The 24760-nt window shown below is 47.5% G+C and overlaps 1 protein-coding gene across 16 annotated transcripts in view; it reads right to left on the bottom strand.

Moving 5' to 3' along the window:
• SMARCA4 (SWI/SNF related, matrix associated, actin dependent regulator of chromatin, subfamily a, member 4) overlaps nucleotides 1–23256 on the bottom strand; it is a 101080-nt gene extending 77824 nt beyond the window's left edge. For 4 of the 16 annotated variants that reach the window (XM_059696772.1, XM_059696770.1, XM_059696766.1 and 1 more), the window contains exon 1: nucleotides 23105–23254. The gene's annotated coding sequence lies outside the window, so the exon portion shown is untranslated. Of the gene's footprint in view, nucleotides 1–23104 lie in introns of all 16 variants that reach the window. The other 12 variants (XM_059696775.1, XM_059696774.1, XM_059696762.1 and 9 more) reach the window with 5 other exon arrangements.
• Nucleotides 23257–24760: the final 1504 nt, after the last annotated feature.

Raw genomic sequence — 24760 nt, forward strand, 5'->3', positions numbered from 1 at the left:
GAACCATTCAATGTCCTTCAAGAGGATTTCAGTGAAACAACAAAATAGACAGATTTAACACATTGGAAAACCAAGGCCAGAAGTACCCTCAGACGTTTCAGGGGTACCAAGGAAGGAGAAGTTAGGCCACGTCCAGCCCTTTTCACAATCCACCATCAGTGACCAGTCCCAGCTCACTGGTCTACCATCCATTTAATATTTCTTTTTCCTCCCATCATACCAAGGCCATGCTTTCCAGGTAGCTAGAACTTTTAAACCACAGTTTCTACCTGAAATAATTGTACTTTACTTTAGAAATTGGATTACTGCTATCCTGGCATAGCTGCTAAATTTCAAAATGGTCACAATTTTCCTGCTGGGGAATTCAAGAAGCGAACCCATAACTATTAAGGCCAAAACAGTCTCGGGTTTTTATTCTGTACACAGCAAAAGGTCAAGTTCAGCTCAAAACTATGCGCACTCGTTTTTAAACTGGTCTTTTCCTTTACATGTGCACAGAAATCCTAGATGCATTTATGAATTTGTAAAAGCTTTTCAATTCTCTATCTACAAGCCCTTTAAGAAATACAAGCTCTATTGTCGGCCCTTATAAAGCCAACTGCTCAAAACATTGGTCTATCATATCACTAAAATTATATTAAGACCGTGATTGCTAATTTATTAAGCACTAAAGATATCTTCTTAAAAATAGTATTAAATAAATCTGAGAGGCAGGCACACTTTCTGCCCCATCTGCATTTCCTTAGTAAAACTCCGCCTTAAAACTCCACCCCTGAAATCCCATCCTGCCTCAGTGAGCAGACATTCCTTTTGTGATTAACTAAGTCAGAGGGAGGGGCCTTTACTGTTCCAAGATGGCGACCCCCAGGGGAGCGGCATGCCATGCGGCCAACATGGCGGCTGCCAAGTCAGGCAGCTCAACATTGTGGCGGTCTAAACTGTTCTCTGACAGAAAAGATGATTTCCTCATTCTCATAATAAACAAGGGAAGAGCAAACCAAAACCCCTAAAAGATAGATGGCCAACATTATATTGCAGAACTTTTTAAAATCTTAGGTAGCAAATTAAATACGCTAGCCCAAAACCCTATCCGAAAACGGATGGTGCACACATTAGTTTTAAGCCAGCTTTTCTCCTAACACGTGCACAGAAATCCCAGACGCATTTACTTGGAGAGGGGGTGACCTGTTTCCACAGATCCTCACTCAGGCGGCCGCCCGACCGCCACACAAAGGAGGGGGGAGGGCAATCCCCCTCCCTCCACACTCGCACACTTTCACCAGACATTCATTCAGAGTTTAAACAATCCATTCAATTCCTAACAACTTCCCAACCCCTGAGGGAGCTCTAAAGCCTCCCCCAGTCTCCTTGAAATGATCAATCACAATACCCAAAGGTGCAGTCTGAGTCCATCCCATAACATCCATCCAGTACAAACACAGAACACTGAACAGGGCCCGAAAATACAGGCTTCCAATTCCATGGAAGCCAAACCCGAAAGCTAGACAATGGCCTTATACCAAACTAGCTAGCAGGAGCGACCTGCTTTCCGCGAGGGGCATATCCATCCCTCGTGAGGGGCATATCCATCCCTCTTGGGGTGAGGGGCATATCCATCCCTCCTGGGGAGCGGAACGTCTTCCAACTCTCCCCGCCTGTGGTCGTTCACGGCGCGTCCGCCTAGACCCCTCAGGCAATTACAGTTTCCAGAAACGAGCTCACACTGAACAGAACATACAAGGACACACACATACCGCGGTCAGTCAGACTCTTCGGATCGGGGGTCCCTCGATGGTCTTGGGAATCCCGGACGAGCCCCCAAATGTTGTGCCCAGATTTCAAAGTTCCCAAGACCCCCAGGGAGCCCGTCAGTCCGATGCAAAAGCAAAGAGTCATTCATTTCAAACCCGGGTTTGGCTCCCCTGCCACACTCACCGATGCAACGGTAAGCTCCAGTGGCTGAGAGAGAGAGAACTCTGTGCGGAGAGAGGTTTTATAGGGGGTTGGGGTAAGGGGAGGAGAAAGGACTGTGGGCCCTGCCGATTGGCCAGGCACGAGTCGGTGTCTCATTACACAGGATGTGGTCATAGTGATGGCGTGCACTTCCCTTGACTATCTTCCGGGAAGAAGCTTGCTGAGCACATGGCCAAGGTAAGATGGAGGGCATAGCCCTTACCCTGGGGCAAGGTAGAGGGCGTAGCCCTTACCCTGGGGCAAGGTGGAGGGCGTAGTCCTCGCCCTTTCAAGATGCTCATTTTTCTTGGATATCCAGGAGTGGAACTGTTATCCTAAGGAAGGCATAAATTTAGCTTTGGTAGCTATTGCCAGTTTTTCAAATTAGGAATATAATCCTACACACCGCCCTTCTCCTAGCAGTGGGTGAGCATTCCAGTTCCTCCATATCTACACCAACACTTGGTGCTGTCAGTCTTTTTTTTTTTTTTTCAATGAGTTTGTTTAGTTACAGGTGGTACAGAATTCAGGATGGAACAAAGACTGAAGAACACACTCTGGAAAGACTTTGGGCTGGGTTTACTCTGACCTCACAGCTAAGGTCGAAATGGCAGAGTGAAAAGAACTAAAGAGATGAGCCACTGCATGATTATTATTTTTTACAAAAGTTTATTCTTAAATGTACAACAGGCTCCAAGACAACCCTTCATTCTATAGGTGGTAACAGATGTTGACAGGCAATCTAGATGTTCAAACAGGAATAGAATTAAGGATCACCATTGCCCCAGGCACAAGTAACAGCTCATTTTTTTGCCAGATTTCTTAATTTCCACCTGTGGCCAGGGAACCCCTTCCCCGCATCCTTCTCTTTTAACTCCTCTAGTTCCTTCTGCTCCTTTTTGCTTCTGCTCCAATGCCTTATCTTGCTCATCCATCTCCTTGACCTACTCTTGCCACTTTCTCAGTGGACATGGTGCCTGTCACCTCTTCCCTAATCCCTGTCACCAGAAGTTCCAGTCTTTCCAATTCCGGTGGGTGTGTAATATTTTATGAACAGATGTTAATTACAGGAGAAAACAGTTACTAACAGGTAGCAGGACAGGAGGCATTGTGATGAGTATGGAGGCAGCTGGGGAGTAACGTAGCAATTAGTGTGGCATTATCTGAATTAGGAGACCACATGGACACTAGGCCACAGGAAACCAGTAGAAAGCAAAGAGAACAACCACCCCAGATATAGAACATACTTGCTTAATAAGAACTGAAGGAGTGCCCTATCTGGTTTAGCTCAGTGGATAGAGCGTTGGCCTGCGGATTGAAGGGTCCCAGGTTCGATTCCAGTCAAGGGCACATGCCCGGGTTGCAGGCTCAATCCCCAGTGGTGGGCGTGCAGGAGGCAGCCAATAAATGATTCTCTCATCATTGATGTTTCTATCTCTCTCCCTCTTTCTTCCTCTCTGAAATCAATAAATATATTAAATAAAAAAAAAAAGAACTGAAGGAGTGAAAAAATTACAAAGTAAAAGTGTAAAAGTTCAATAATCTCGACTATTTGGAAAGTTGTATTTCCGGACAATAAAAATAACAGTGAGAAACACAATAAAAACACCAGTCTAGCAAGTGTCTGCACCACAGGCCCAAGACCACCAGCTCTGTGAGAGAGTGTTTACAGCCCACAGCTAGAGCCACCAGGTACATGGCACAGGCTCACTTTCCACCAGGGGGATGTAAGGAGAATGCCAATATACAGAGTGCTCAAGCTCACCAAGAAACAAACATACTAAAATCAAGAGGCACAGACACTAAAAACAAACAAAACCAGAATGCCATGTGGGCAAGGCTGCAGTAACACAGGGCACATGTGGTTTGATGGGGAGCCCCTGTGGAATGCTGCAAGCGACTAACACTGGGGATCCCCGGTGCCGAGACTGAGGTGTGCACTGGGGCTGAGGCATCCTGGGAGCTTGCCCCGAGATGGTGACTTCAGGTCTCATAAACCCGTGTCTATGGGGTCTGCAGACGACTTTGGGCCACAGCATCAGCTCTGCTGCCATGGCCAATCCTAGATCCTGGTGGGACTCTGGTCAAAAAGAGGACTAGCTGGCAGTTCACCCAACAGGCCACTGGAATTTGTAAAGAGGAAACCAGAAGACAGCAAACTCCAAGGTTGGTGCACAGAGGTCCTCGGGCATTGGACCTGGAGGCCACCAGGGCCCCCAGCCCATTCCTTCTCTTGTCCCAACATTGCTTCCTTGGGCCTCAGAGACACCACCTTTACTCCTCCATCCTGGCTCACTGAGAACCCCCTCTGTGAGGTAATGAATGATCACATCTTAGTACCAAATTGGGGACGGACATGAGAGGTCACTAGAAATAAAGCCCAGGTGACACTCTGTTACCCACAGTATCCCCAGGAATGCAATGGACCCTGAATATCTTATGATTTTAATTTGCATTTCCCTGTGACTAATGGTGTTAAACACCTTTTCATATTCTTATTGGTCATTAAGATATCCACTTCTATAACGGTTCTACATTTCTGCTAGAATTTTATTGGGAATAAGTGGTTCAATTACCATATGCCAATCTGTGACTCGCCTTTGTGCTTTCTTAACAGTGTCTTGTGATAAACAGAAGTTCTTTTTGTTTTAATATATTTTTATTGATTTCATAGAAGAAGGGGGGGAGAGAGAGATAGAAACATCAATGAGAGAGAATCATTGATCAGCTGCCTCCTGCATGCCCCCCACTGGGGACAAAGCCTGGGCGTGTGCCCTTGACTGGAATCGAACCTGGGACCCTTCAGTCCCCAGGCCGACATTCTATCCACTGAGCCAAACCTGCTAGGGCAGGGGTAGGCAAACTTTTTGACTCAAGGGCCACAATGGGCTCTTAAACTGGACTGGAGGGCCGGAACAAAAGCATGGATGGAGTGTTTGTGTGAACTAATATAAATTCAAAGTAAACATCATTACATAAAAGGGTACGGTCTTTTTTTTCAATAGTTTTATTCATTTCAAACGGGCCGGATCCGGCCTGCGGGCCGTAGTTTGCCCACAGCTGAGCTAGAGCAACAGTAGTTCTTAATTTTAATGATGTCTGATTTACCAAGTTTGTTTTTTTATGGTTAACTAGAGGCCTGGTGCACGAATTCGTGCATGGGTGGGGTCTCTCGGCCTGGCCGGCAATCAGTGCCATCTTGCCCAGTCCCATCTGGGGCCAATGGGGGCCAGCTGGCAGGGGAGGGACTGTGGGAGGTTGGCTGGCCAGGGAGGGACCATGGGAGGGCTCCAGGGTATGTCCAGCCTGTCTCGCCCAGTCCGGATCAGGTGGATTCCAGTAGCAAGCTAATCTACCGGTCAGAGTGTCTTCCCCCTGGTGGTCAGTGCACATCATAGCAACTGGTCGAGTGGTCTACCAAACAGTAAAACAATCTGTCAGACACTTAGCAAATTAGGCCTTTATATAGAGACTAGAGGCCCGGTGCACAAAAATTTGTGCACTCAGGGGGAAGGGGGGGGTCCCTCAGCCTGGCCTGTGCCCTCTCGCAGTCTGGGACCCCTCGGGACATAACACCCTGCTGGCTTAGGCCTGCTCCCGGGTGGCAGAGGGCAGGCCCAATCCCTAGGTGCAGCCCCTGGTCGGGCTCAGAGCTGGGCCGATTGGGGAGTTGGGGCGCCGCCCCCTGTCATGCATAGAGCAGGGCGGATTGGGAGGTTGCGATGCCACCCTCAGTCACACTGAGGGTAGGGCCGATTGGGGGGTTGGGGTACCGCCCCCTGTCACACTCAAGGCAGGGTCGATGGGGAGGTTGCGGCACCAACCCCTGTCACGCACAGAGCAGGGCCAATCAGGGGGTTGGGGCGCTGCCCCCTGTCACGCACAGAGCAGGGCCCATCAGGAGGGTTGGGGCTCCTTACCCTGTCACGCACAGATCAGGGCCCATCAGGGGGTTGGGGAGCTCCCCCCTGTCACGCACAGAGCAGGGTCCATCAGGGGGTTGGGGAGCTCCCCCCTGTCACTCACAGAGTAGGGCCGATAGGGGAGTTGGGCACCGCCCCGTCACACACAGAGCAGGGCGGATCAGGGGGTTGGGGCGCTGCCCTCTATCACCCACAGAGCAGGGTCGATCAGGGGGTTGGGGCGCCGCCACTGTCACACTCAGGGCAGGGCCAATGGGGAGGTTATGGCTCTACCCCATCACACACAGAGCAGGGCCTGTGTGTGTGTGTGTGGGGGGGGGGGTTGGGGTGCCGTCCTCTATCACCCACAGAGTAGGGTCGATCAGGGGATTGGGGCACCGCCACTCTCACACTCAGGGCAGGGCCGATGGGGAGGTTATGGCTCTACCCCATCACACACAGAGCAGGGCCCGTGGGGGGCGGGGAGGGGGGGGGTTTGGGGCGCCACACCGTCACACACAGAGCCGCAGGGCGATCAGAGGGCTTGGGCGCTGCCCCCTGTCACGCTGATCCCAGTGCCGGGAGGCCTCTCAGCTCCGCTGATCCCGGTGCTGGGAGGCATGTTACCCTTTTACTATATAGGATAGAGGCCTGGTGCATGGGTTGGGCTGGCTGGTTTGCCCTGAAGGGTGTCCTGGATCAGGGTGGGGATCCCCATTGGGGTGCCTGGCCAGCCTGGGTGAGGGGATGATGGCTGTTTGCAGCTGGTCACACACCCTTCAGGGTGGGGGTCCCCACTGGGGTGCCTGGCCAGTCTGGGTGAGGGGCTGAGGGCTGAAGCTCCCAACTGCTCCTTTCTTTCTTTTTTATTTTTTTATTCTGGGCCAGCTTTAGCTCTGGCTCCAGCTCTGAGGCCTCTGCTGATGAAAGCAGGTATCTGGTTTGTTTGGGTTCTATAATCGAAACAAAGTATAACTCCAGCTCTGAGATCCCAGCCTGCTGAAAGCAGGTATCTGGTTTGTTTCGGTTCTATAATCGAAACTCTGTATCATCTCCAGCTCTGAGATCCCGGCTCGTTGAAAGCAGGTTTCTGGGGTTTTGTTTAGCTTCTATATTTGTTACAATGTTTCAAACTGCAGGCTCAGACGCCGGCAAGGCAGGCAGGGAACATTGGTTTCCTCCGTCACTGAAGCAAGCAAGCCTCATGTTAGTTTCAAGCTGCCTGGCTGCCGGCCGCCATCTTGGCTGGCAGATAATTTGCATATCGCCCTGATTAGCCAATGGGAAGGGTAGCGGTCGTACGCCAATTACCATGTTTCTCTTTTATTAGATAGGAGGATAATTTTGGGGTCCTAATTAAGAAATCTTTGTCTACCTGTGACATTATGATCTACCTTCTGTTCCTGACACAGAGCTTCTAAAAAACCCTTTTAATTCCCTATGTGATAGGGGTGACAGGATAGTTTTACACAGAGCTCCAAAATCCCTTAGAATTCCCTAAGTGATAGAAGTATCTTTTGTTCTAATGAGGCTTCTCTTGGTTGGCTCCTCGATGGCTTCAGGATGGATGGGAGCTGGCTGCCAGAAAGACCAAGCCATGGTTAGGAGGTTGGAATTTCAACCCTACCCTCCATCCTCCAGGGATGTCTGAGTGATGAGGCTTCCACAAAAACTAAACTACATGTTTCAGAAAGCTGCTGGGTTGGTGAACATATCCATAGGCCAGGAGGGTGGTAAATTCCAACTCCACAGGGACAGAAGCTCCTATGCCCAGGACCCACCTTACATATTTCTTCATTTGGCTGTTCATCTGTATCCTTTAATGTCTCCTTGATTTTATGAGCTGTACTAGCAAATTTTTAAAACTTAGGAGGGGATTCTGGGAAACCCTGATTTGTAGCTTAGTTGGACAGAAGTGTGGGTAATGTGAGGACCCACTACTTGCAAAGAAGGTGTCAGAATTGGGGGACAGTCCTGTGGGACTAAATCCTTAATCTGTGGGGTTTGCACTAACTCCAGTTAGTGCCAGAACTGAACTGTAGGACAGTTAGTGTCAGCAGAAACTTGCAGAGAATTGCTTGGTGTGGAAAACCCACATTTGATGTCAGAAATGTGATCAGAGGAAACAGGTTTTCCTGTACTACCCAAAGTCATGGGATAGAGAAAGGGAAGGGACATTTTAATATCCAAGGGGGCTGTGACTTGTCCCTGCCCCTAGTAATTCACAACTGCTGAGGATGTATCAGTCACAAAGAAATCACAGGAAGGAAGATCCAGCCAGAGAGAGAGGCAGAGCTGTGGGCCCATTTGGAGATAAGGACCCGGATTTATTCACTGAGTCACACCACCACACTACATGAAAGGTTTATCATTGGTCTCACTGACAGAGGTGTCCCCGAGGTTCAGAAGTCACACAGCAGGTCAGTGGAGAAGATGGAGAAACAAGGCCAAGGTCACAGTGTAACTCAGACTCTGAGTGTGGACTCTGTCACCTACTAACTGCACCATGCTAGATAAGTGACTTAACTTCTCTGAGCCTGGTTCCTCTTCTGTAGGCTGGAGCAGAGATGTCCCTGAGGGGTCACAGCCAGCATCGAATGAGCTAACGCATGCAAAGCATATGCAGGCAGGAAGTGCCACCACACATCTGGTGAAATCAAGGGTCCTAACATTTACTGGGCAATGCTTACTGCTTGTCACTACTGTCCTAGAGATGTCATACAGATTAAGCATTTCTACCTTCCTCTCCCCATAGAGAGATGAGTAAACTAGCCACATAGTAAGTAACCACTCTAGAGAATTTGCTTCCTAACTTTAGCTTCCCTGCAGGAAAAACCTTGATTAATGCTCCCATCCCTCAGCACTCAGGACAAATATGCTTGCTTCTCCCCTCAAGAAGCAGAAGCTGCTTGAAGATCAGCATAGCCCAGTGCAAACAAGGTCCAGCCTCGCAATGGGCAGGATTTGGGCTGCTGCAAACTCTCTCTTGCCCTCTTGGTCATCAATGCCACAAAAGCAATTTGCTTAGCCATTATCAAGTTCCTTTTAGCTAGCCAACTGAGGGGCAGAAGTGCACCTGGCCCTGCTTGAGGGCTGAAGAGGGTGGAGGAAGGGGTACCACTACACTCCAGTGAGATGCCTACTCAGGGAGCAAGACAGGATTAACCAGGTGAGATCTGACATCCCTCATCCCCATTCCTTCTTCCCGTACCACCAAACACCCCTGCCCTTCCTACATCGGAAACTAAACAGTTGGCTTTTCCAGCAAATTCCTTGGGTCCCCAAGGTCTTCCTAAGGCCTTGTGGGTTCCAGGTAACTTCCATAGTGCTGCCAGGGAACTCCCACAACAAATCCCTCAGACAGGTCACTTGGTGTCTGGGTTGGGAAAGTAAGGGCAACTTCACATTCAATGAAATCCACCCAACCAGTTTTACCTAAGCAGAGACAAAATGAAGGACAAGGGGACGAAGGAGCCAAAATGGTGAAACTGCTAGCCTGGTGTATCTGAAAGCTAGCAGATGTGTCTGGCCCATGGGTTAGGTGCATTTGGGGTTCCACAGAAGGGAACAGAGCTTGGGAATCCAAGTGGGCAGTCTGAAGGAATGTGACAGGAAATAAAACTACTCCGGTAAGAACAGAAAAGCTGAATGCTAAGATATTCTGGAGGCCACAAGATGAAAATAGGCTCTAGATCAGTGATGGCGAACCTTTTGAGCTCGGCGTGTCAGCATTTTCAAAAACCCTAACTTAACTCTGGTGCCGTGTCACATATAGAAATTTTTTGATATTTGCAACCATAGTAAAACAAAGATTTATATTTTTGATATTTATTTTATATATTTAAATGCCATTTAACAAAGAAAAATCAACCAAACAAATGAGTTTGCGTGTCACCTCTGACACACGTGTCATAGGCTCGCCATCACTGCTCTAGATCAAGCATGTCAAACTCAAAGGGGAACATGTGCCAAATAAACAAAATTTAAGTTTATGTGGGCCACAAAAAACCAAAAGCTTCAATTTTCATAGAAATGTAGGTTTACTTTGATAGAGACATGCTGAAACAAAGGGCCGAAATAAATGAGTCATCGTTAACAAAATAATAGAATATTTTAATAAAAATTAGTATTTTTTCTTGAACATTAACCTACCAGACACTGAAAAACTGCACAAATTAATAAGCGTAATGCAAATAAACCTATTTTTCTTGTTCTCCAAAAGCAAAATATTTCCTGTTGCACAATCAAACAAGTCAGTACAAGACTAATGACGTGGCAATAAGCTGCTAAAATATTCGCTGCTAGTATTAGTGGAGAAAAATGGTGCACCTGCGCATAAGGTGTGTAAGGGAAATGAATGCAACATGATTATAGTAATCATTCATTAGTGAACGTTGTAGTTCATTATTAATAATTATGTGTAACACTGTAAAAATTAGGTTACAAAATTTTTATTAAAACATTTCTTATAGCCGAAACCGGTTTGGCTCAGTGGATAGAGCGTCGGCCTGCGGACTGGGGGGTCCCAGGTTCGATTCCGGTCAAGGGCATGTACCTGGGTTGCGGGCACATCCCCAGTGGGAGGTGTGCAGGAGGCAGCTGATCGATGTTTCTCTCTCATCGATGTTTCTAACTATCTCTCTCCCTTCTTCTCTGTAAAAGATCAATAAAATATATTTAAAAAAAACAAAAACAAACAAAAAAAAAACATTTCTTATATACCATTATATTGGCTGGGCCGCAAAAAAATTCATTGTGGGCTGCAAGTTTGACGTGCTTGCTTTGGATCCCCTGGCCACAGGGTCTGGAAGTGACTTGGCCATGTCACCTCTCCTCTATTTCTCTGAGAAGCATCTAAAATGCCAAACAGTCAGGACCCCACACAATCCATGCTGCAGAAGTTGTGGCACCATTAAAAGTGAATGAGGGGGCTCTGTGCAAATGGACACAGAGGACCATCCAAAATGAAGCATAGAGAAAGGTAAAAGTGCTTGACCTGAGGCCCACTTAGGTAAGAATAATAATACAACTGACCCTTGAACAACATGGTTTGAACTTTGTGAATCCGCTAATACAGATTATTTTTCAATAAATACTATTTTCTCTTCTTTATGATTTTCTTAACATTTTCTTTATCTACATCCTATTCTATATAATAAGAGAAACATGCAAATCATCCATCCCTCCACTACGTTCAAGCCACGCCCACAAGCCAATCAGGAGCGAGTATGCAAATTAACCCAACTAAGATGGCAGTGGCCACAGAGCTGGAGTGAACAGGAGGCTTGGGTTGCCCCCAGCGATGGACGAAGCCAAGCTTCCCACCTGCCCTGGCTGGCCCTGGCTCCGCTCAAGGCTACAAAGTTTCAATTATAGAAGATAAATAAATCCCAGATACCTGCTTCCAGCCAGCCATGGCCTCCAGCTGGACCTGGGCTCTGCTCAAGGCTACAAAGTTTCAATTATAGAAGATAAATAAATCCCAGAAAAAAAAAAGAAAAAAGAGGCTGGAGCTAGGGTCGCCAGGGGACGTGGCCAGCCTGAAAATGGCCATCAGTCCCTCACCCAGGCTGGCCAGGCACCCCAGAGGGACTCCACCACTCTGAAGGGGCTGTGGACAACCTGAAAACAGTCCTCAGGCCCTCACCCAGGCTTGCCACACCCCCATGGGGTGAGGGTCGCCTCTGGGGGGCTTGGCCAGCCTGCAAACAGCCCTCAGCCCCTCACCCAGGCTGGCCAGGCACCCCAGTGGGGACCCCTACCCTGATCCGGGACACCCTTCAGGGCAAACCAGCCGGCCCCCACCAGTGCACCAGGCCTCTATCCTATATAATAAAAGGGCAATATGCAAATTGACCCTAACAGCAGAATGACTGGGAATGACTGGTCACTATGACACACACTGACCACAAGGGGGCAGATGCTCAATGCAGGAGCTGCCCCCTGGTGGTCGGTGCGCTCCTACAGGGGGAGCTCTGCTCAGCTACAAGCCAGGCTGATGGCTGCCAGCACAGCAGTGGTGGCGGGAGCCTCTCCCGCCTCCTCAGCAGCACTAAGGATGTCCGACTGCAGCTTAGGCCTGCTCCCCACTGGCAAGTGGACATCCCCCAAGGGCTCCCGGGCTGCCAGAGGGATGTCTGACTGCCAGTTTAGGCCCGATCCCCTGGGGAGCAGGCCTAAGCCAGCAGATGGACATCCCTCAAGGGGTCCCAGACTGTGAGAGGGCACAGGCCGGGCTGAGGGACCCCCCCCCCCCCACAGTGCACAAATTTTTGTGCACCGGGCCTCTAGTATATATATATATATAAAAGGCTAATATGCTAAGTGTCCATCTGGGTAATGACATCACGTAGCAATGCCCGGCTTCCTCTCCTTAGCAACTAGCCTCCTTGCAGTTTCTTCAGCCCAGGAACCCAATTTGCTTTATAGCCAGGTGCAAACAGTTTACACTATAACTAAATGTCTGTGAAGCGTTTTCCCGTGCCTCATCTCATTTGATCCTCACAGAAGTCCTGGAGTAGGTAGAAAGGCGACTCAGTGGAATCCTATTTTCTTTTCATTAGCAGGAAAATGGAGATTTAGAAAGCTTGGAAACTTGAGCCGACTGAAAAGAAGAAATGGTGGACCTTGAAAATGACTTCAAATGTGCAGAATATAGTCAAAAGCTGCTGCAGTTAAATATTTTACCCTGTGTGATCTACAATAATAATCTGCTTCGTATTGAAATTTACTGCTGTGTTGCTGACAATTACCTAAAAGAGAAGCTGGAGTGCTTCACTGGGCTGGAAAAAGTTTAGCTAAATCAGAAAGCAGGTCTAATTAAGCAAGTTCATTCTATATATATAAAAGGCTAAGTTGATTCCCGCATGCAGGATACATGTAAAGATCTCGCTGGTATTAATCGCATGCGTGTGTTTCAATCTGTCATTGTTGATTGTGAATTTGGTTGAAATTCTATTATAGAGAAAGGGAGAATAGCAATATTAAAATAATTCTTTTAATTAATTTCCTTTCACTGTGCACAAATTCATGTACCAGGCCACTGGTCTTACTATAATACAATATATATAATGTGCAACATATGTGGTAATTGAGTGCTTATGTTATTAGTAAGGCTTCCCGTCAACAGTAAGCTATTAATAGTTAAGTTGTTTTTGTTGTTGTTTTTTAAAATATCTTTATTGATTTCATAGAGGGAGAGAGGGATAGAAACATCGATGAGAGAGAATCATCGATTGGCTGCCTCCTGCACATGCCACACTGGGGATCAAGCATGAAACCCGGGCATGTGCCCTGACCTTGAATCAAACCATGACCTCCTAGTTCACAGGTCAATGCTCAACCACTGAGCTGGACAGTAGTTAAGTTTTCGAGGAGTGAAAGTTATGTGTCGATTTTCAACATTGTTTAAGGATCAACTGTACTGTCTATGCATGTTAATCGAAGCATAGAAGCCAACATATACCAAACTATCAGCAGCAGCCATCAGCTCTCTGGAGGTGTATGATGGGAAACTTCACATTTTCCACTTCAGAGATTTCTGGTATTTTTTTCTTTGTGTGTGTTTGTTTGTTTATAATAACCATCTATTACTTCCATAACCAGATTTTTAGAAATGTTTTAAATATTTTTTATTGACTTTTTAGAGAGAGAGGAAGAGAGAAAAAAAGAGAGGAATATGGATGTGAGAGTAATAAATAGATTGGTTGCCTCCTGCATGCCCCCCACCGGGGATCAAGCTCACAACATGGGCATGTGCCCTGACCAGGAAATTGAAATGGCAACCTTTCGGAGCATGGGAGGACACCCTAATATCTAGGTTAGAAAAATACTCAGGAACTACATACCCAGAAAAGAGGCCCAGGAAGTGTCTTTGTGGAAATAAAAGAGAAAAATGAAAGGATTTGAAACTGCATTATGTTCCATCTACTTTCAACTTCATCAAAATTATCATTTAAGCCCTAACCGGTTTGGCTCAGTGGACAGAGCGTCAGCCTGCGGCCTCAAGGGTCCCAGGTTCGATTCCGGACAAGGGCATGTACCTTGGTTGCGGGCACATCCCCAGTAGGGAGTGTGCAGGAGGCAGCTGATTGTTTCTCTCTCATCGATGTTTCCAACTCTCTATCCCTCTCCCTTCCTCTCTGTAAAAAAAATCAATAAAATATATTTTTTAAAAAATTATAATTTAAAATAAAACATCTCTGGCCATCAAATGTGGAACAGGAGTGCTGGAGGATTGGTCCAGTTTCTTCTTTCCTAACACCCTTGCCTTTTGTCTTATAAGTAAAAAAAGGACCCTGGTGGCCAGCCTCTGTGGCAGGAAAAGCTGCTAACAAGCAATCTAGACCCTCTGGTATCTGCTTGCTGGAATTATGGTGTATGTTTTTTCATCTTGCCAGGAAAACGGCTTTATATTTCAGGTTGGCCCAGAATATTTGCTGTTTTTTGGGGTGTGTGGAGAAATTTATTTACATACACGTTTTATCAGCAGAGTCAACATTACAGTCAAGTCATAGCAGGGTGTTCATACCCAGCAATAGTGGCTGGGCAAAACCAGCCTCATGCCTTACATTCAGAATACAAAACATTTCCCTCCTAATAAATCTACTAAGAAAAACTCTCCACACTTGCACTGATGGTGTGGAGTGCTCTAGTAAATGAACCTGGAAGGATGTTAAGGGGCAGGCACTGTGGACTTAGGGACCTTGTGGAAATGGCTTATTCCTGAGACTGTGCTTCCCCATCCCTGTGTCCAATAGACCTTTCCTTGCAATATAATTACGTAGCAAAACCTTGCCCTGCGTTTAAAAGGGAATACATTTTAGAAAGGAAAAGTCATGTCACAATCAATTACAATGGCTTTTCAGTTCTACCTAAAAGGTAGGCATGCTGAATTGTTACCAAGTATTATTATTTTTTTTAAAAAAATTTTTTTATTGATTTCAGAGAGGAAGGGAGAGGGAGAGAGAATCAACTATCAGCTGCCTCCTGCATGCCTCCTACTGGGGATCAAGCCCACAACCCAAGCATGTGCCCTAACTGGGAATCAAGCCAAGATCTCCTGGTTCATAGGTCGATGCTCAAACACTTAGCCACACAGGCCAGGCTTTTTTTTTTTTTTTTAATCCTCACCTGAGGATATGTTTCCATTGATTTTAGAGAGAGAGGAAGGAAGGAAGAGAGAGGGAGGGAGGGAGAGAGGAAAAAAAACATCAATGCGAGAGAGAAACTGTTGCCTTCCGCATGCACCCAGACCAGGGATCAAATCTGCAACTTGGGTATGTGTCCTGACCTAGAATCAAACCTGCCACCTTCCCATATACAGGGCAGGATGACACTCCAACCAACTGAGCCACACTGGCCAGGGTCTGAGTATTATTTCTAGCACTGGGGATTATGTATCATTTTATTCATTGAAATCTACCCTTGCCCATTTAAAAAGTTTTTTCATTCACTTGACAACCACTAAAGAGTAACTCCCCACATACAACATGCCAGAAGACATGATAACCAGGTTGGCTTTCTGCCCTGAGAGTTCACACTCTAATCTGTCAAGAAAATGTAGTGTCTTTACGTCAAGAACACAAACACTATCCTATTATCCATTAGATATGTGTTTTTTAAACTCTTTTGACCATGACGCAGAGTCATGACTTGGCCCAACACAAACATACACCAAGTAATTGCAACAAGCTTTACAAATCTTTCCTGACCCTGCTCCTGTTAAGCCTAGTCAACCCTGGAAGGATGTCATGACTCACTGCTGGGTCTGTTACAGCCTGCTATATAGTCAACACTGAGCAAGACATGATCCCTGGAGAGCGCTGAAGGGAACTTCCCCCAAGAAAAGAGCTTAGAAAGTACAAGGAGGCATGGCACCCATACCTGCCAAGTATCACTTGGGACAGACCTCCCAGCCACCCCAAATACCAACTGACTCTGAGCGAAGCAAGGTTCTAGGCACTGGGCATCCAGGAGAAACTGTCTCTGTCTGGTGGGACTGATAACTGAGTGACAGAAACAAACATACAAATAATATGACATGTCATGTAGGGGGTGGAAGTGTTATGAAAAAATAATCAAGCAGAGTTAGCACTCAAGCTGACGGCAGGTACTCTTTCAAACATGGTGGCCAGAGATGGTCTGTCCATGGCTATCTATGGACAGAGGGACCAGCAAGTGCAAAGGCCCTGGGGTAGGGCCTTGTTAGAGTGGAGCAGGTGATGGGGTGTGGCAGGTGAGGTCAGAGATTGGTGGGGAGGGCAAATCACAGGTTTTGAGGGCAACCACTGAGCCACACCGGCTGGGCTCTCTGCATGACTTTGGGCAAATGACTTAACCTCTCTGAGCATATAATCGTCTGTTCCTACCGTAGTCTCTTAGTCATCAGTGCTGCACTGAGGGGATGCGAGTTGGGGCTGAAATCCATCCTGGCTGGGCTTTGCCAAATCACAGGTAAGGGGTCTACTCTAGGTAGATTGGAAACCACTGCAAGGTTCTGGACAGGGCAGTGACACAATTTGATAAAAACTTTTCTAAGATTTCTCTGGACATGCTGGTGCAACAGATAGGGTGAGAGTCCAGGTGACTAGCAGGGCCTCAGCTAGCACATGCCATTTGAAATATAAAAAGCGCCCCTTACTTGGGGCTCCCCAGCTCTGGAGCCAATTTGGCAAAGCCCAGCCAGGATGGATTTCAGCCCCAACTTGCATCCCCTCGGTTCAGCACTGATGACTAAGAGACTACAGTAGGAACAGACTACTGTATGCTCAGAGAGGTTAAGTCATTTGCCCGAAGTCATGCAGGGAGCCCAGTCGATGTGGCTCAATGGTTGAGCATCCACCTATAAACCAGGCGGTCACAGTTAGATTCCCGGTTGGGGCACATGCCCGGTTTCAGGCTTGATCCCCTGTAGGAAGTGTACAGGAGGCAGTTGATTGATGATTCTCTCTCATCACTGATGTTTCTCTCTCTCTCTCTAAAAATCAATAAAAACATTTTAAAAAATTCATGCAGGGAGTAGAGTCCTCAAGTCTGTGTGACTGCAAAGTCTGAATAACTGATCCGGCTGAGGATCGGAAGGTATAGGACAGTGGTCGGCAAACCGCGGCTCTTTGGCCCCTTGAGTGTGGCTCTTCCACAAAATACCACGTGCGGGCGCACACGTACAGTGCGATTGAAACTTCGTGGCCCACGCGCAGAAGTCAGTTTTCGGCCTGGGCGAGTCTATTTTGAAGAAGTGGCATTAGAAGAAGTGGGGGTCGGTCGGGCGACGGGCAACACGGCGCAGGCAGGCACGCAGCGCGGGGGAGGCGCACGCGATTCATGCACGAGGTGAGTGAGCCAGTCAGTCAGCAGTCTCATTGTGCAGTGGTTAGTGATAGTCGCGTCCACAAATTGCGCGCGGGTGACAAAAGTACCTACTCGAAGCATAAACTTACCTGTATTTTGCCAACCAGCTGAAAATCCTACAGGTATTTTTGTCATCAATTTAAGAATTGTAATTATTTTGTGTTGCTAGCTTTATTATTATAAAATGAAACATTTTTTTAGGTGCCCTGTTTGACATGGCTACAAAGAAGAAGCAAACTACCTATATAGTTTAAGTTTAAAAAATTTGGCTCTCAAAAGAAATTTCAATTGTTTCACTGTTGATATTTGGCTCTGTTGACTAATGAGTTTGCCGACCACTGGTATAGGAGGAAGAGAGCCTGGAAGGGTGTGAAGTACAGCGAAGAGAAGCCCCCCACAGGAGGTGTTCTGTGGAGACGGGCAAGGGTACTCAGTATACAATCAGTCCAGGCTGTGATCAGAAACACTTGGCAGTCACCAGGGCCAGAATCAGCTCTCAGCATATAGCAAACGGCTTGCTGTGCTTTAGTATCACCGTTAGGACAGTGAGACCATACACTGTGTCACTTTACTGGCACTCACAGGGCAAGTCAGGGTGACATACTTCAAACCTGCCACCTCAAGTCTCCCACTGTAACAGGTGAAGCAGCAACTGCCATGCGGCCACCTGCATCCTGAGCCAGCAGGGCGCGACCTGCCGGTTAAAGGAGAACTTAAACCAGCCCAAAGAACCATTTTAAAGGCCACTGCTACTAAAAACAGTCAACCCTCCTTTACCACACTCACGGCTGGTGAACTTCACAGAGCAAAACTCAGACTGATCTCAGTGACAGTGTCCATGTGCAAAAACGAAGAAATGTTCCTTTAGCAAAGTAAACAAGTCCCAAAGTGAAGCTCTGGAAACCACTTGGGGTTGCAAAGGAAGGGGTCGGAGCAGGTTGATTCTAGCTAACATGTACCTGTTTTCTAAAGAAAGCACCTGCCCTGAGAGAATTGGGGGGAAATCGATGCATCCCCTCATTTTTCTCTGCCCTGTGAAATCTGACCTCCCCATAAACCCAGCTACACCCGGTGCTTTCCTTCCCTAACAATATAGGAAAATGAGTACAGGTCGAATTTAATTTCTCATGCTCACCAAATCCATATCCTGAAAAATTAATAGCAGCAGCATGCAACTAACAGAAAATTCCAACCAAGACATCAGTGATCATATTCATGAGGCTTATACTTCTTTGAGATGTTAAGTATAAGGTCAACAGCAATGGCAGCTCTCCATTTGGCTTCAAACTTGATTCTGACATGTTTCCCCTTGGACATTTCCCCCCATATTCCAGCAGCTGTTGCTTCCCTTTTATAATAGGTTTTCCACATCCCTTTAATTCTAATTTTTAAAAAAACTTCAATTTTCTCTTAAATATTCCAATCAATGTTACAAATTGTAAGAAAATATGTGAAATTAACAAATGTTTGCTATTTTTCAAAAGCCATGCTACCAAACATGCCTCCTCCTTTCCAATGCGTTATGGTGAAATTGAAAAGCATAAAATTTTTAAGTATTAAGGGAAAATGGAGGAGTCTATTTTTTTAAAATATATTTCTTTATTGATTTCAGAGAAGGGAGAGGGAGAGAGAATCATCGATCAGCTGCACCCGAGCATGTGCCCTTGGTCAGAATCGAACCCAAAATCCGGGCATGTGCCCTTGGTCAGAATCGAACCTGGAACCCTTTAGTCCGCAGGCTGATGCTCTATCCACTGAGCAAAACCAGCTAGGGCAGGAGTCTATTTCTTCATTACCACCTTGAATCATACAAAATGACTACAATTTGGCAAAAATATATTCTGTACCAAGATGTTGTGGGAATACTAATGACAACAGCTACCAAATGGTTAGCACTATGCACCAGGCACCCTGTAAGCAACTTACGTTTGTCATTTTTTGTTGTTGTTTAGTCCTTACAGCAATCTTACAAGTTGGGTACTATTACTACCCGCCTCTGGCAAATAAGAAGACAGATATAAGCAAATCAGAACAGGGGCCTTGTCTGCCTGCTCCTGGTTGAATCACCAGCTCCCAGCAGTGCCTGGCTCATGGCAGACACTCAATGCACATTTGTTTGCTATATGAATGGGCAATGAGTGGTTGGGCCACTTCTTGCACAACTCCCATTCACACTGTGCTCTGTCTGTGGCCGGTATGAATGAGTCCCTCCTGAGCCACTTCTTGCACAACTCTAGGGAGCGCTATTGACATTGTGTTCAGTCTTTTGTTAATGTAAATGGGTCCCTCTGTACATGGCAGGCAAGGAATGATGACCGAGGCTAAAATCAACTGGCACAACTGAGGATTTACTATGTGCCAGGCAGGCACTCTGTCACTTCCATTTCTCTGAGGCACCAAGGAAAGTGGCAAAACCAGAAGTCAAACCCAGGGTGGTTGACTGGAGAGCCCCTGGTGAAGAAACAACCCTGGATGTGTTTCTTTGCCAGCAGAATGTTGTTCTCACCAGACATTTGCCCGCTCTCCCACATCTGCATTAGGATCACCTCCCATTGTTTTGAGGGTCCAAAAGGAGTGGTAAAGTATGCAAATGAAGATGTGTATGTTTGCTTTTCAAAGACAAAGATTATAGACCATGCACTGATGATGTCACAGTTCTGATGTCATCCCCCAGCCCTAACTCCAAAACTTACAAGATCAAAATGATTTTAGCCCTAACTGGTTTGGCTCAGTGGATAGAGTGTCGGCCTGCGGACTGAAAGGTCCCAGGTTCAATTCCAGTCAAGGGCATGTACCTTGGTTGCAGGCACATCCCCAGTAGGAGGTGTGCAGGAGGCAGCTGATCAATGTTTCTAACTCTCTATCCCTCTCCCTTCCTCTCTGTAAAAAATCAATAAAATATATATTTTTTTAAAAAAATGATTTTAGGTGGGAACTCTTGCCTTTTGCAACAGCATGGATGGAACTGGAGAGCATTATGCTAAGTGAAATAAGCCAGTCAAAGAAAGATAAATACCTCATGATTTCACTCATTTGTGGAATATAGAGAACAACATAGACCAGGGGTGGGCAAACTTTTTGACTCGAGGGCCACAATGGGTTCTTAAACTGGACCGGAGGGCCGGAACAAAAGCATGGATGGAGTGTTTGTGTGAACTAATATAAATTCAAAGTAAACATCATTACATAAAAGGGTACGGTCTTTTTTTTTTTTAGTTTTATTCATTTCAAACAGGCCGGATCCGCAGGCCGTAGTTTGCCCACGGCTGACATAGACTGATGAACAGGGACAGATCCAAAGACAGAGAAACAGCGATCAGGCTATCAATCCCCAGAGGGAAAGTAGGGGAGGGAGGGGGCAAGGGGAAGAGATCAACCAAAGGACCTTGTATGCATGCATATAAGCCAAACCAATGGACATGGACAACAGGGGGATGAGAGCATGAGTGTGTGTGTGTGGGGGGGGGGGGGGGGATGGTGGTTTAATGGGGGGGGATGAGGACATATTTGTAATACCTTAACTAATAAAGAAATTAAAAAAAATAAAGGAAAAAAATGATTTTAGGTGGTACATGGAGAATTTCACAATTATGTATGCACTGATTTTAAAGGAGGTTAGTAAAATATATATAACCACTCATACATGCCAAGCCCTGCAATGTGTTAAACAGATATCCCTCAACCACCATTTGTCATACTTGTTTCACAAATGGGGAAACCCACTGGTAAGTGCCTCGCTTGCGGTCTAATTAAGATTTAGACAGCTGGGCCCTGGTCCATATTAAGCATTGTCCTATGCACCAAAAGGTTGGTGGTTCGGCCCTAGCCAGTTTGGCTCAGTGGATAGAGCACTGGCGTGTGGACTCAAGGGTCCCAGGTTCGAATCCGGTCAAGGGCAAGTACCTTGGTTATGGCACATACCCACTCAGTAGGGAGTGTGCAGGAGGCAGCTGATCAATGTTTCTCTCTCATCGATGTTTCTAACTCTCTATCCCTCTCCCTTCCTCTCTGTAAAAAATCAATAAAATATATTTAAAAAAAAAAAAAAGGTTGGTGGTTCAATTCCCCATCAGGGAACAAGCCCAGTTTGCAGATTTGATCCCCAGTTGGGAGTGCATACCAGAGGCAACCGACCAATGTTTCTCTCTCACACTGATGTTTCCCTCTCCCCCCAAATCAATAAAAACCTATTAAAAAAAAAAAGATTTAGCGAGCTGTGTGTGAAACCAGGAGGTCTGATTGCAGAACCAGCGTTCCTCACCACCATCCCACACTACCATCCCATGCTCTCCTTCCCAGGAGAATGAAGTTTGGGAAACAATGGCCTTGAAAGTTAAAACCCAATAGCAACTAATGTTTATTGTTTACAACCACTCTGGTCCTGTGCCAAGAACTTCACACCCATGTTCACTCAATCCAACCGAGGGCCCTTCATTCATTGCACAAACATTCACTAGAGCCTACCGCGGGGCAGGCCCAGGGTGCTGTGGGAGACAACCCCAGCTCTGATGGTCCTCAGAATATGGATGTGTAATTACAAATTGAGGCAATGCGCCAGTGTAGCCGAGGGAACAATGACTGTGACAGGGCAGTCAAAATACAAGACTGGACATCCTCCCGGATTCTGAGTAAAAGCCCTCTCTTCCACACACCTTCCTGAGCATCCACTGCTCTCCTCCCACAGAAAGAATTGGGAGGATTAAATGATAGGCCAGGGGGAGCTGCTCCCACATTAACCACCTGTCATCCTAAAGATTGGAGAGGGTCCTCCCAACCATCTGACCCCCAGTAGGGACTCGGGGATTTGCTGAACAAAGAAGCAGCAGATTGGACCAGACAGTAACAGCGCTTCCACTTGCCAGGAACCATTTTACAGGCTTTCACCCAGCCCCATTTGTAACATTATTCTCACTTCACAAAGGAGGAAACTAAGAGGTTCAGAGAGATTAAACTATCTGCTTAAAGTCACACAGCTAAGTAACCAAGCAAGCGCCAGGAATCATACAGTAATCTGGTCTGTCAATTCAAACTGAAAACTTGTTTCAAATTCCCGGGAAGTGGTTCCTTACACTCATCTCCTACCTTCCCAAGGATTCCCTGGGGGGCGGGGAGGGATCAAAACCAGTGTCTCCAAGACTGTCACAAAACACTCTCCAGAAAGGTCCAGGTTTTACATAAAAACCTTAACCTGGAAAATCAACTGGTAGGAAGGAAAAAGGATGCAAAAACAATGCTTTCAATAGCAAACAATTCCCCCAGTCCTACCCCACTTGCTACCAACCCCACCCCTCCACTCAGGACAAACATTTTGAAGTTCCTACTTGCAAGGGATGGGGCGAATTATTTACCTTTACTTTAAAAATCTAGAATATGTGATTTTTAAAATGAAATATTAGGTCATCTAACCCAAGGAGGCTGCGAATGCTCGTGTCCAGGCGACACCGCACACATTAAGGGTTTTTTCCTACTGAGCCGCGACCGCAACCTCGCCAAAAAGGCAACATTCGGGTCGGACCCGTTATAACAGCCAGAAAAATCCCCGACGCCTCGCTTTTGTTACAGCCGCCACGGAGACCGCGATCGCGGCCGGAGCCCTGGCCCGCCGAGGGGGCGGCAAGCTTTGTCCGGCGAATCCGGCGAGAACGCGCGCGGGTGGCGCGCGGCCTCCACGCGGCACCGGCCCCCACCCCGCCGGCCCGCGGATTTCGTAGCCGCCGCAGCCTCACTACACAGCTTTCCTCGCGCGCGCGGTGCCGGCCGGGCTTCTTGACCCTCGGGCGCCGCCGTACCCCGGCCCGGCTCTGGGAGCCAGCAGCCCCCTCCCCCCTCGGCGCCCCGACTCCATTCAAACCGTCCTCCCAACCCCGTGCCGTTCCCCCGCGGCCCACGTTCCTTACCGGGAGCCGCCTGCACCGTCGCCTTCTCGGCGTCGCCCCCGCCCCTCTGCGCTTTGCCGGGAGCTGAGTGGGCGTCTCGCCTCTCCTCACGAAACAAAGAAGCCGCCGCCACCAAGCGAGGTTAAACCTCGTGCGCGCGCCCGCCCGCCTTGGCCTCCCCCTACCCCGCACCCACGGCGCCCGCGCCCCCGCGGCGCGCGCACTCGCCGACTCCCCTACCCCCCCCCCTCACGGATGGCTTCTCCCGCTTCCGCCGTCCGCCCGGCCTAGAGCGCGCGCCCGCCCGCGCTTCCGCTCCCAGTGCACATGCGCATTCCCCGAGACCAAGAAGGTGGGCGGGGCCGGGAACGGCACCAGTGCCCGACGCCCCTCCCATCTCTGTCGGGGAAGGTCCTACGCCGACGCACAGGGGTCTTCGCTTCCGACGCCGCGCGTACCCACGCCGCGGAGCGTGCGCAGAGCGGCCGCCACTGCGGCGGTCTTGACGGCGGCGGCGGCAGGAGGTTGGGGGATGGGGTGAGAGGTGGTGGGATCTGTGGGAAATGGCTGGCCCGGGACCCTGAAACTCGTGAGGGCGGGAGGCCGTGCGTAAGGCTGGACTGAAGTTGAGCAGAGTCGGCCGAGCGTAGGCCGGGGAGTCGCTTTCATCCCTGGTCAGAGGGTGGTGGGGCCTGTTGGGCGGGTCCGAGGGGAACTCGACCGTGGCTGCCTTTTCTGCTAAGCCTTCCTAGTGCTGTTAATTAGTTTAGCAAATGTTTATTGACCTGCTACTATATTCCAGGCGGAATACAGCACAGAACAGACAAAAATCTCAGCGGCTTGTGGCGCTCACGGCCTAATGGGGGGCCTCCTGGGGGAGGCGGGCGAGAGGCAAGAGAAATAAGTAAAACACGTCATGTTGAGATGGAGACAGGGCGGGTCATGTAGATTTTATATCGAGCGATCTGGGAAGGCCTCGCTGCGAAGAAGGCATTTGAGTCAAAACATGAAAGCGGTGAGGGAGAGTGTGAAGGCGCAGACCCAGGGGTGGGCAACCTTTTTGTGAGTGCGTGCCAAAACCAGCAAAATCTCTGACTCAAAATTCTTCTGCATGCCAACCCTAAATTTTTTAGAACATGTTACGCCTACTTGATATCTCTTAAGGTGTACGTATGTGAAGAACCTTGAAGACATAATAAAATTCATTCGAGCGACAAAAACACAGTATATGATGATGAAAAATACATTTATTCTTTAATGTGTACATGTACACTGATAGTCCGACAGAAAACTTTATGACTCCGTTTGATATTATCAATGGGACTTTTGCTGCTGCATCACTGATGACAGAGATTTTACATCAGGTTTATATTTCGTGACCTTCAGAGATATGAATGAGCTGCTACTTTCATCCTTCAGGCTACTCCTATTATGAGACTTAACAAAATTCATCACTGAGAACAGAGATTCACAAGCGTACGTGGATGAAACCAAAACACTGGTCGGATGTAGGAAGGCAGGGAGAGTTAAGGCAGAAGCATAGAAATTGCTCTTCCCCTCTCTCATCAATCCATATCTATGGTCTTTAAGATAACTTGTTATGTAAAATTATTTATCTAAGATGCATCTACACTGAATTTATCTGAAAAATAAAAAAGTCGATTAAGAAAAAATTTG

The sequence above is a fragment of the Myotis daubentonii genome, chromosome 5 (assembly GCF_963259705.1).
Source record: "Myotis daubentonii chromosome 5, mMyoDau2.1, whole genome shotgun sequence".
Lineage (NCBI taxonomy): Eukaryota > Metazoa > Chordata > Mammalia > Chiroptera > Vespertilionidae > Myotis > Myotis daubentonii.